Below are 10782 nucleotides of genomic sequence, written 5' to 3' on the forward strand. Positions count from 1 at the left end.
GGCCAATACCAAAATCAGATCGATTGTGTTCCTTGCAGATGAAGAGGGAGAAGCTGTATACAATCAGCAAAAAGAAGACTGGGAGTTGACTCTGACTGAAATCATGAACTCCCGATTGCCAAATTCAGAATTAAACTGATGAATGTAGGGAAATCATGAGAAAATTCAGGTATGACCAAAATCAAACCCCTTACAATTTTACAGTAGAAGTGACAGATAGAGTCAAGGGATTAAATCTGATAGAGTGTCTGAAGATCTATGGATGGAGGTTGGTCACATTGCACAGGAGGCAGTGATCAACACCGTCCCCAACAGAAGGAATCACAAAAAGGCCAAATGGTTGTCTCAGGAGGCCTTACAAATAACTGGGCATATAATAGGAATGAAAGACAAAGGAGAAAAAGAAATATGTAACCATCTGAATGCAGAGTTCCAAAGAAGAGCAAGGAGAGAAAAGAAAGCCTCCTCAGAGATCAAAGAAAAGAAACAGAGGGAAAGAGTAGAATGGGAAAGACTAGAGACTATATTTCATGCAAATATAGGCACAATAAAATACATAAATGGCATGGACCTAAGAGAAGCAGAAGATATTAAGAAGAGGTGGCAAGAATACAGGGAAGAACTATACAGAAAAGATCTTAATGACCCAGATAAGCACGATGGTGTGATCACTTACCTACAGCCAGACATCCTGGAAGCAAAAGTCACATGGGCCTGAGGAAGCATCTCCACGAACAAAGCTAGTGGAGGTGATGGGATTCCAGTTGAGCTATTTCAAATCTGAAAACGTGATGCTGTGAACATGCTGAACTCAATATGCCAGCAGATTTGGAAAACTCAGGAGTGGCCACAGGACAGGAAAAGGTCAGTTTTCATTGCTGTCCCAAAGGAAGGCAATGCCAAAGAATGTTCAAACTAATACACAATGGTACTCATCTCACTTGCTACCAAATGAATGCTCCAAATTCTCCAAACCAGGTTTCAACAGTATGTGAACTGAGATCTTCCAGATGCTCAAGTTGGATTCAGGAAAGGCAGAGGAACCAGAAATCAAATTGGCAACATCCACTGGATCATAGAAAAAGCAAGAGAGTTCCAGAAAAACATCTGCTTTATTGACTACACCAAAGCCTTAGAGTGTGTGGATCACAATAAACTGTGGAAATAAATGGGAATACCACCTTAACTGCCTCCTGAGAAATCTATGGTTGTGAAGAGTCAGCATTTAGAACCAGACATGGAGCGACAGACTGGTTCCAAATTGGGAAACGAATATGACAAGGCTGTATATAGTCACCCAGCTCATTTAATTTATATGCAGAGAACGTCTTGCAAAATGCCCAGATGGTTGAAGCACAAGGTGGAATCTAGATGGCTGGGACAAATAACAATGACATCACTTATGCAGATAACGCCACTAGTATACAGCAAGTGAAGATGAACGAAAAAGCCTCTTCATGAAAGTGAAAGTGAAAAAGCTGGATTAAACCTAACATTCAATAAACTAATGTTATGGCATCCAGTCCCATCACTTCATGGCAAATTGACGGAGAAACAGTGGAAAGAGTGACAGACTTATTTTATTGGACTCAAAAATCACTGCAGATGATGACTGCAGCCATGAAATTAAACGATGCTTGCTCCTTGGAAGAAAAGCTGTGACAAACCAGGACAGCATATGAAAAAGCAGAGACACTACTTTGGCGACAAGGTTCCATCTCATCAAAGCTATGGTTTTTCCAGTAGTCACATATGGATAAGAGAGTTGGACCAAAAAGAACATTGAGCCCCGGAGAATTGATGCTTTTCAACTGTGGCATTGGAGAAGACTTTTGAGAGTCCCTTGGACTGCAAGGACATCCAACCAGTCCATCCTAAAGGAAATCAATCCTGAATATTCACTGGACGGACTGATGCTAAACCTGAAGCTCCCTTATTTTGGCCACCTGCTGGGAAGAACTGACTCATTGGAAAAGACCCAGATACTGGGAAAGAGTCCCTTGGACTGCAAGGAGATCCGACCAGTCCATCCTAAAGGAGATCAGTCCTGGGTGTTCATTGGAGGGACTGATGTTGAAACTGAAACTCCAATACTTTGGCCACCTGATGCAGAGAGCTGACTCATTTGAAAAGACCCTGATGCTGGGAAAGATTGAGGGCAGCAGGAGAAGGGGATGACAGAGAATGAGATGATTGGATGGCATCACTGACACAATGGAAATGGTTTTGGTGGACTCCGGGAATTGGTGATGGACAGGGAGGTGTGATATGCTGCAGTTCATGCGGTTGCAAAGAGTTGGACACGACTGAGTGACTGAACTGAACTGTACAGTGTTATGGACCTCCATCCATAGCTCTTCAGGTGCACTGTTAACTGCATCTCACCCCTTGAATCTGAGTCACCTCCACTGCATATCATAGGGGATTGGATTTCAGCCACACCTGGCTCTCCTAGTGGTTTTCCCCACTGTCTTTTGTTCAAGCCTTAAGTTTTCTATTAGAGGCTGAAGAGCAGAACCACAATCAGCTCCAGGTCTTGTTTTTGCTGACTGCCTACAGCTTCTCCATCTTTGGCTACAAAGAACGTAATCAATCTGATTTCAATATTGACAATTTGGTGATGTCCATGTGTAAACTCGTCTCTTGTGCTCTTCAGAAAGGGTATATGCTATGCTGTGTGCATCCTCTTGGCAGAATTTAGTTAGCTTTTGCCCTGACTCATTTTTTTTCTCCAAGGCAAAACTTGCCTGTTACCCAGGTATCTCTTGACTTCCTACTTTGGCATACCCATCCCAACTGATGAATAGAACATCTGTTTTTGGTGTTAGTTCTAGGTGGTCTTCTAGGTCTTCATATGACTGATCAGCCTGAGCTACTTCGGCATCTGTGGTAGGCACATCGACTTGAATTACTTTTAGTGGAATGAAAGCAAAAACACACCACACCTAAGTAAGGGAATGTAGCAAACTGAACTCAAATAGGCAGATATAGTCAGCAATAAATATTAGAGCAAAATAAAGGAAATAGAAAATAGAATAACCACAGATATATTCAACATGTGAAAATTTGGTTATTTAGAAAGGTCAAAAATAACAAAACTTTAGTGATATTGATCAAGGGAGGAAGACTCAAATTACTAAAATTAGGAATAAAATAGGGAAAATTACTACCACTTTAGAGAAATAAATAAAATTGTAAAAGAATCAGTCAGACAGTCCAGTTGCTCATTCATGTCTGACTCCTTGCGTTCCTGTGGACTGCAGCATGCCAGGCCTCCCTGTCCATCACCAACTACTGGAGCTTACTCAAACTCATGTTTAGTTGAGTCGGTGATGCCATCCAACCATCTCATCCTCTATCATCCCCTTCTCCTCCTGTCTTCAATCTTTCCCAGCATCAGGGTCTTTTCAAATGAGTCAGTTCTTTGCATCAGGTGGCCAAACTATTGGATTTTCAGCTTCAGCATCAGTCCTTCCAGTGAATATTTGGGACTGATTATCTTTAGGCTGGACTGGTTGGATCTCCTTGCAGTCTAAGGGACTCTGAAGAGTCTTTTCCAACATAGCAATTCAAAAGCATCAGTTCTTTGGTGCTCAGCTTTCTTTATAGTCCAACTCTCACATCCATACATGACTATTAGAAAAACCACAGCTTTGACAAGGAGGACCTTTGTTGGCAAAGTAATGTCTAAGTTGGTCATAGTTTTCCTTCCAAGGACCTAGCATCTTTTAATTTCATGGCTGCAGTCACCATCTGCAGTGATTTTGGTGCCCCGCTCCCCCCCCCCAAATAAATAAAATCTCTCACTGTTTCCATTGTTTCCTCATCTATTTGCCATTACGTGATGGGACTGGATGCCAAGATCTTAGTTTTCTGAATGTTGAGTTTTAAGCTAACTTTTTCACTCTTCTCTTTTACCTTGATCAAGAGGCTCTTTAGTTCCTCTTTGCTTTCTGCCAAAAATGTGGTATCATCTGCATACCTGAGATTATTGGTATTTCTTCTGGCAATCTTGATACCAGCTTGTGCTTCATCCAGTCCAGCATTTCTCATGATGTACTCTGCATATAATTTGAGTAAGCAGGGTGACAATATACAGCCTTGTCAACTCCTTTCCTGATTAGGAATATCCACTAATGAGTAAATTTAGATGAAACAGACAAATTTCTAGAAATACACAATTGACTGAAATTGACTCAAAAGGAAAATGAAAATATGAAGCACAGAGAAAGAATTATTCATTTTTAAACTTCTTACCCAACCCATCTCACATAAGTCTCCCTACTACCATGCCTAGACCCAGATAGCTTCACTGCTGAATTCTACCAAATATTTAAACCAAAATTCAAGCCAATTCTCCACACATGCATTCTAAATGGATCCATAGAAGTGGAAAGGAACACTTCCCTGTTCATTCTGTGAGGCAGTATTACTGGAATGCCAAAACCCATAGGTCAGTTATTTTGTAGAATTCTCCTCAACTTTGCTCCACCCAGTATTTGCTCATAAGGATCATCATGTTTTGCATCTTTGACAGGAAAATGATGGAAATGATATTGTGTTCATATCATCTCATTCTATCAAGTGAGTCATGATTTCAGTGTGTCCCAGTATTGATGATATTCACTTGGATTACTTGATTAAAGTGGTTTCTGTCAAGCTTCTCCACTGTCAAGTTACTCTCTCCTATCTTGTGATTAAGACATTATTTTGTATTTTAATGTATATATATATTTTATTCCTCACCAAAAGTTAGATTCATCAATTGAATTAAATCTATTTGATTAATAACCTCTTATTTTACTAATCATGACCTGTCACTATCATTATTAATTTTGATGTTCATATGGTTCATATCCAGCCTCGGAGAGTGGGAACCTCCTTATGTCAGCCTCTCTGTCCTTTTGACATCTCCCCATCATTCTTGGAACAATTTGATGCTTTCTGTACAAGATATTCCAGGTTCATCTTGTACTTTCCCTGGACTTGCCATGGAATTAACAATCTCTCCCAGAGGTCCCAATAATTTTTAGTGGAAAATGGAAATCAGAATCCAATATATGAGACTTGTATGTACTCGTTATTTCCCAGTTCCTGTCATTGGACAGAGTTTGGGAAGTGTGAATGTGTGTGTGCATGCCTTTGTGTGTGTATCCTTCCTGCATAGCTCTGGTTCTGAGATCACAAAATTCTCAATTGTCCCCAACCCATGTGAATGCCTTTCTCAACATATTCAGACTCTGACACCCACTCCATGCAACTGCTTTATAAACATGCTCCCCTTACCCTGCTGGGGATACTCTGCAGTGGGATACCCCCAGGTTCACATACTCTCCTTGTTCCACTCAGCCTCTACCTGCCCACAAGGGCTGCCCACTTCTATGCATGGATGCACTCCTCCCCTTGATTGGCCTCAGACTTTCTACACAAATCTGCTTCCCCCATGTTGATTTCTGCTTCTCTGGACTTAGGCTTTTACTCTGCATGCCTGGCAAGCCACCTACTTAATATCCTCTGGACTAAACTGACTCTTGTGGCAGGCTTCTCTGCCCTGTGAAGGCCTCTTAATCCCACTTTGGCACTGACTACCCATGATATGTCTTGGGATGGATATCTTTTTTTTCCCCGCTCAAGTTGTCACTTCTCATACTACACACCTCCCTTACCTGTTCTTGTGGATCTTATCGTTTTACCATATTTGAGTTCTGACTCCCTGTACTAGGATGCTCTGTCTGCATGGATATCCTCTTCACCCCTCATCTCATCTGGCCCACTATGGCACCATGTTCCCCTATCATGGATGCCTGTCTTGATAGGTCTCACTGAATTGCTTTATGAATAATCCCAAAGGATGGTTTACTTAATTTATTACATTGCTCATCCTGTTCTAGTTTTGGCCATTGGAAGTTCATTCCTTTCTGCTTTGACATAACCCCATTACTGTGGGGATGTTCTTTTTGTTCACTTCCTTTTTCATACAATAAGATCCCCCAGACTCTTTTTCAATATTTCTTCTCTGTGTCCCACAATCAGTAATTACTCCTAGATGCCTGGTTCCTTTTCTTGGAAAAAGTATTGGAAACCAAAATCTGTGCTTATTTCTACATCACTGCTTCTTTCAGATTTTGGGTGTATCATTTCTCTTAGACACTTTCAGCTCACAGAACAAAGAAATAGATGCATATATAGTCATGTGCCATCTATTTAACTGCTTAATTCATGTATGCATGTGTAACCGTATCAAGATTTTTAACGTGTACCCCTACGAGAAAGAACACTATCAGCTAGATCACAGTGCTTTTATCTTTTGCTTTCAGTCTTGCAAACTCCATTCATTTCCAAAGTTACTTAATTCAGGGGATCTGAGTGAGGTAGTTTTAAATATTTGCAATATAATTAGATTGTTTAGTCAAATTCTGAGTTCCATTCTTGATGTCAAAATGTTCTTTTTAATATGCATACATTGATTCACTTTTTGTGCTGTAAGATTCTAAGGGTCTTGCCAAATATGCAGTGTCATCTATTTAACATAACATCATACAGAACAGTTTCACTGCCCTAAAATATCCTCTATGCCTGAAGAAGAAAATGGCAACCCAGTCCAGTAATCTTACCTGGGAAATCTCAGGGACAGAAGTGCCTGAAGGGCTACAGTCCATGGGGTCTCAAGGAGTCACACAGGACTTGACAACTGAAAGTAGTCATTTTTAGGAACAGTGAAGACCACAGAAAGCACATCAGTGGCTCCTAGTTTATGGCCTCTATCTTTCTTTCCAACTTGGCCCTCTGCTCCACAGGGGCACATTCCCATGGATCTGCTCTGCTCACCCATTGTCTGGATTTAACAAATGGAAAAATAAAAATAGAACAGGGACCCACCCTCCTGGTAGAATACCAGGTTCAGAAAGAATACACTGGCAAGGAGATGGCATTCTGTCACCCCCCAACTCTTTTGCAACTACCTGCTGGAAATGTCACCATCTTCCTTTAAGCCCTACTACCAGTTGACCTCTGCAAGCCTCCTTATCCCCCGCCCTGAAGTCATCACAATGGCTACATGGGTTCTGGCTGGGGTGGGGCCCTCTGTGACTCCCAAAGGGCCTGGTCCTGGCTGGTCCTCAGTCTCCAGGTGCCAGGGCAGACCAGCACACCAGGAGCCATTTCTTCTCGGCTCACCATGTGGTCCCTCAGATCATTCCCGTGCTTACCCATGGTTGTTTCCTGTAACTACGCCTTAATGTTTACTTCTCTGAGAAAGAAAGCCGAAGAAATCCAGGGTAAGGTGCTCTGCAGAGGGCACTTTCTTTTTTTCATTTATTTTTATTAGTTGGAGGCTAATTACTTTACAATATTGTAGTGGTTTCTGTCATACATTGACATGAATCAGCCATGGATTTACATGTGTTCCCCATCCCGATCCCCCCTCCCGCCTACCTCCCCATCCCACCCCTCTGGGTCTTCCCAGTGCACCAGCCCTGAGCACTTGTCTCATGCATTCAACCTGGGCTGATGATCTGTTTCACCCTTGATAGTATACTTGTTTCAATGCTATTCTCTCAGAATATCCCACCCTCGCCTTCTCCCACAGAGGGCACGTTTTAATTCGGCAGAATCTACAAGAGCAAGCCCAAGACTCGCTTGATATCATGTTGCTCTGGCTTTTCTTCGTTGTGTTGATGTACATGACATTGAAGTTGGCAGGAGAGATTGGCGAGAGTAGAATGTAGACTCCTGCTGCCCGTCAGGGCTGTTCCTTTGACTCTCTCGGAAGGAAAAAGATAGACTTCCTCTGAAGAAGTGTACATGTTCCATACTTTAGCCCTGCTTAAGAAGGACCTTGTGAAATTTGTGTCCAGGGTGCAGAATCTGAAACGCACCACATCAATCAGCGGTAACCTCAACCCCCTCAATGTCGAGGTTCCTGCAGACGTATGAGTTCTGGGGCAATGAAGAATTCGACTGAGTGGATTTGTGAGTCAAAGTAGGAGAGGAATTGTTGAGCGTTGACATACCTTATTCAAACTAAGAAAACTATTCTGAAGCAAAAGAAAAAAGCCTCTGATAATTTTTATTCACTCTATAGTTTTACCTTTTCAGAACGTCATATAATTGGCAGTGTGCAATGTATAACATTTTCCAGACTAGCTTATTTTACTTAATAGCATTCATTTAGGTTTCATCCATTTCTTTTTGTGATTTGATAGTTGATTTCTTTTTATTCTTGAATAATACTCTGTTATGTTGATGCACCATAATTTGTTTATCCAGTCATCTATTAAAGGACACTTTGGTTGCTTCCAATTTGTGTGTGTGTGTGTGTGTGTGTGTGTGTGTGAGAGAGAGAGAGAGAGAGATAGTATGAATTAAGCTGTTATAAAATTCTTGTGCATGTTTTTGTGTGGGCATTAACTATCAAATCATTTGCTGAACTGTCTAGGAGCATAATTTTTAGATCATGTGGTATGACAAGGTTTAGTTCAGTAAGAAGTTGCTTCCAAATTACATTCCCACTAACAATGAATGAGAATTCCTTTTGTTCCTCATCTTTGCCAGTAAATGGATTGTCAGATTTTTGTATTTGACCATTACAATAAGTTTGTGGTTGTATCTCTCTGTTCTAATATCACCAGTCTACTGTAAAATGTTATCTTATTTCCGTATTTCCATTGTGCTTTATTACCACCAATTCTTCAGGAGTTTTCTCTTAAATCTGAGGTTTAGATAGATCTGCTCAGCAAAACTTCTGCCTCTGTTTATGCCGTCAGTGATTACTTTCCTTAATTAGTCCTCTAATAATTTTTTCATGAAGGACTTATACATTGAAATCATGTATATTAGGGAAAAAAATAATTGAAAAACACTAAACACATTTTCTTTTCCTGAGTATTGCTTTGTCCACTAATGTTTAATGCCTCCACACAAAAGTTTAAGTTCAGCATGAACTGCCACCCCCCCTCTTTTTTGTTTTTGTTTTTGTTTTTATTCTCTTCTATACTTACTAGACGGAGAAGGCAATGGCACCCCACTCCAGTACTCTTGCCTGGAAAATCCCATGGACGGAGGAGCCTGGTAGGCTGCAGTCCATGGGGTCACTAACAGTCGGACACGACTGAGCGACTTCACTTTCATTTTTCACTTACATGCATTGGAGAAGGAAATGGCAACCCACTCCAGCATTCTTGCCTGGAGAATCCCAGGGACGGGGGAGCCTGATGGACTGCCGTCTATAGGGTCACACAGAGTCGGACGCGACTGAAGTGACTTAGCATACTTACTAGATGTTAACCAAATCTGTATTAGTACCAGTTGCAGTTACAATTTTACATTTATCATGAAGTTTTATTACAAGCATATGTGTATTTTAATGGAATCTTGACTTTATTATGTGTCTTCTTCATATTGGTTTGAAGAACTCTATGTTCATTATTTCAGTTTTTAACAGTCTGTGCCTCTTTTCCATTGAGATTCAAATGAATCCATTTATATAATGTTTAAAACAGAGAACAATCATAAAATATGTTATTATAGTTATTGAAAAAATACATTTCAAAAAGAACAGTAACTAAACGGTTTGCTTTTTGATAGCATAATTAATTTTCCTTCAGTGTATTTTGTAATTATCAAGGTCCAAATGTTCTTGCATATAGTCTATAAACAGAGAAGATAAATTAGTAAGCAGCTCAAGAAAACATAGATTTACAGAAAATCTAATGTTCAGTTTTAACTAGTTCAACTTAGAGTCTTGTTATAGTTCAGGTATCCACAGTCTTGTTTTCATGTCAGCATAGAGAATGTGCTAGTTCTCTTTGGAGGTAAGATTATTTTAATCAACCTTTTCACATGCTTTTGATTTTCAAGAGAAGAGAAATCTTAAGACACTTGTTTTTGAGTGTCTGGAACTGTGCCTGATGTATATTTTTCTAATTAATATGTTATCATTAGTAAAATGTACATTCTGTTTACTTCCAACACTGATTTAAAGTGACATGATACAAGACATATTTCAGTTAAATACGTTTGGGATTGACATGTACACACTGCTCTATTTAAAATGGATAACCAGAAACTCTATAGCACAGGGAACTCTGCTGAATACTCTGTAAGAACCTAAATGGGATAAGAATTTGAAAAAGAATAGATGTATGTGTAACTGAATCACTTTGCTGTACACCTGAAGCTAACACAACGTTGCTAACCAATGATACTCCAATATAAAATAAAACATTAAAAATGAAATAAACTTTCACAGAAGACAAAAATAGCAATATAAACTAAACAACATTGAGAATGAGGCAAAAGAGTGTTATACATACTTCACAGAACACTAGTTTTATCAAAACAAGTATTACCCATTATTTGAAATGAAAGAAAATTAACTCAGCATTTCTCTTTCACATCATGGCATATAAACACGGTTACAATATAGATATGAACATATAAAGGCATTTCTATCAATCATTCAGCTCCATTTATGTTGTTCCATTATAATAGAATCTGAACCTTTTGTCTCTCTTGATATAGTGGTATCATTTCACATTCATACATCAGATGATTTTTTTAGCACATATTATGTGTCAGTTTTTCAGCTTCAAGAGGTAGAGCAGGAATAAAAAAAATAAAGAAAAGAAAACCCTTGTCTTCATTGAGATTATATTTTATTTCCAAGTTGGTAGAGATATACAATAACTAAAGAAGTAAAATATATCATATAATTACTAAGGGCCACAGAGGAAAAAACAGGCAGAGAAAGAAAGAATTCAATTAACTAACAATACATGGAAT

The sequence above is a fragment of the Muntiacus reevesi genome, chromosome X (genome assembly GCF_963930625.1).
Source record: "Muntiacus reevesi chromosome X, mMunRee1.1, whole genome shotgun sequence".
NCBI classification, from domain to species: domain Eukaryota; kingdom Metazoa; phylum Chordata; class Mammalia; order Artiodactyla; family Cervidae; genus Muntiacus; species Muntiacus reevesi.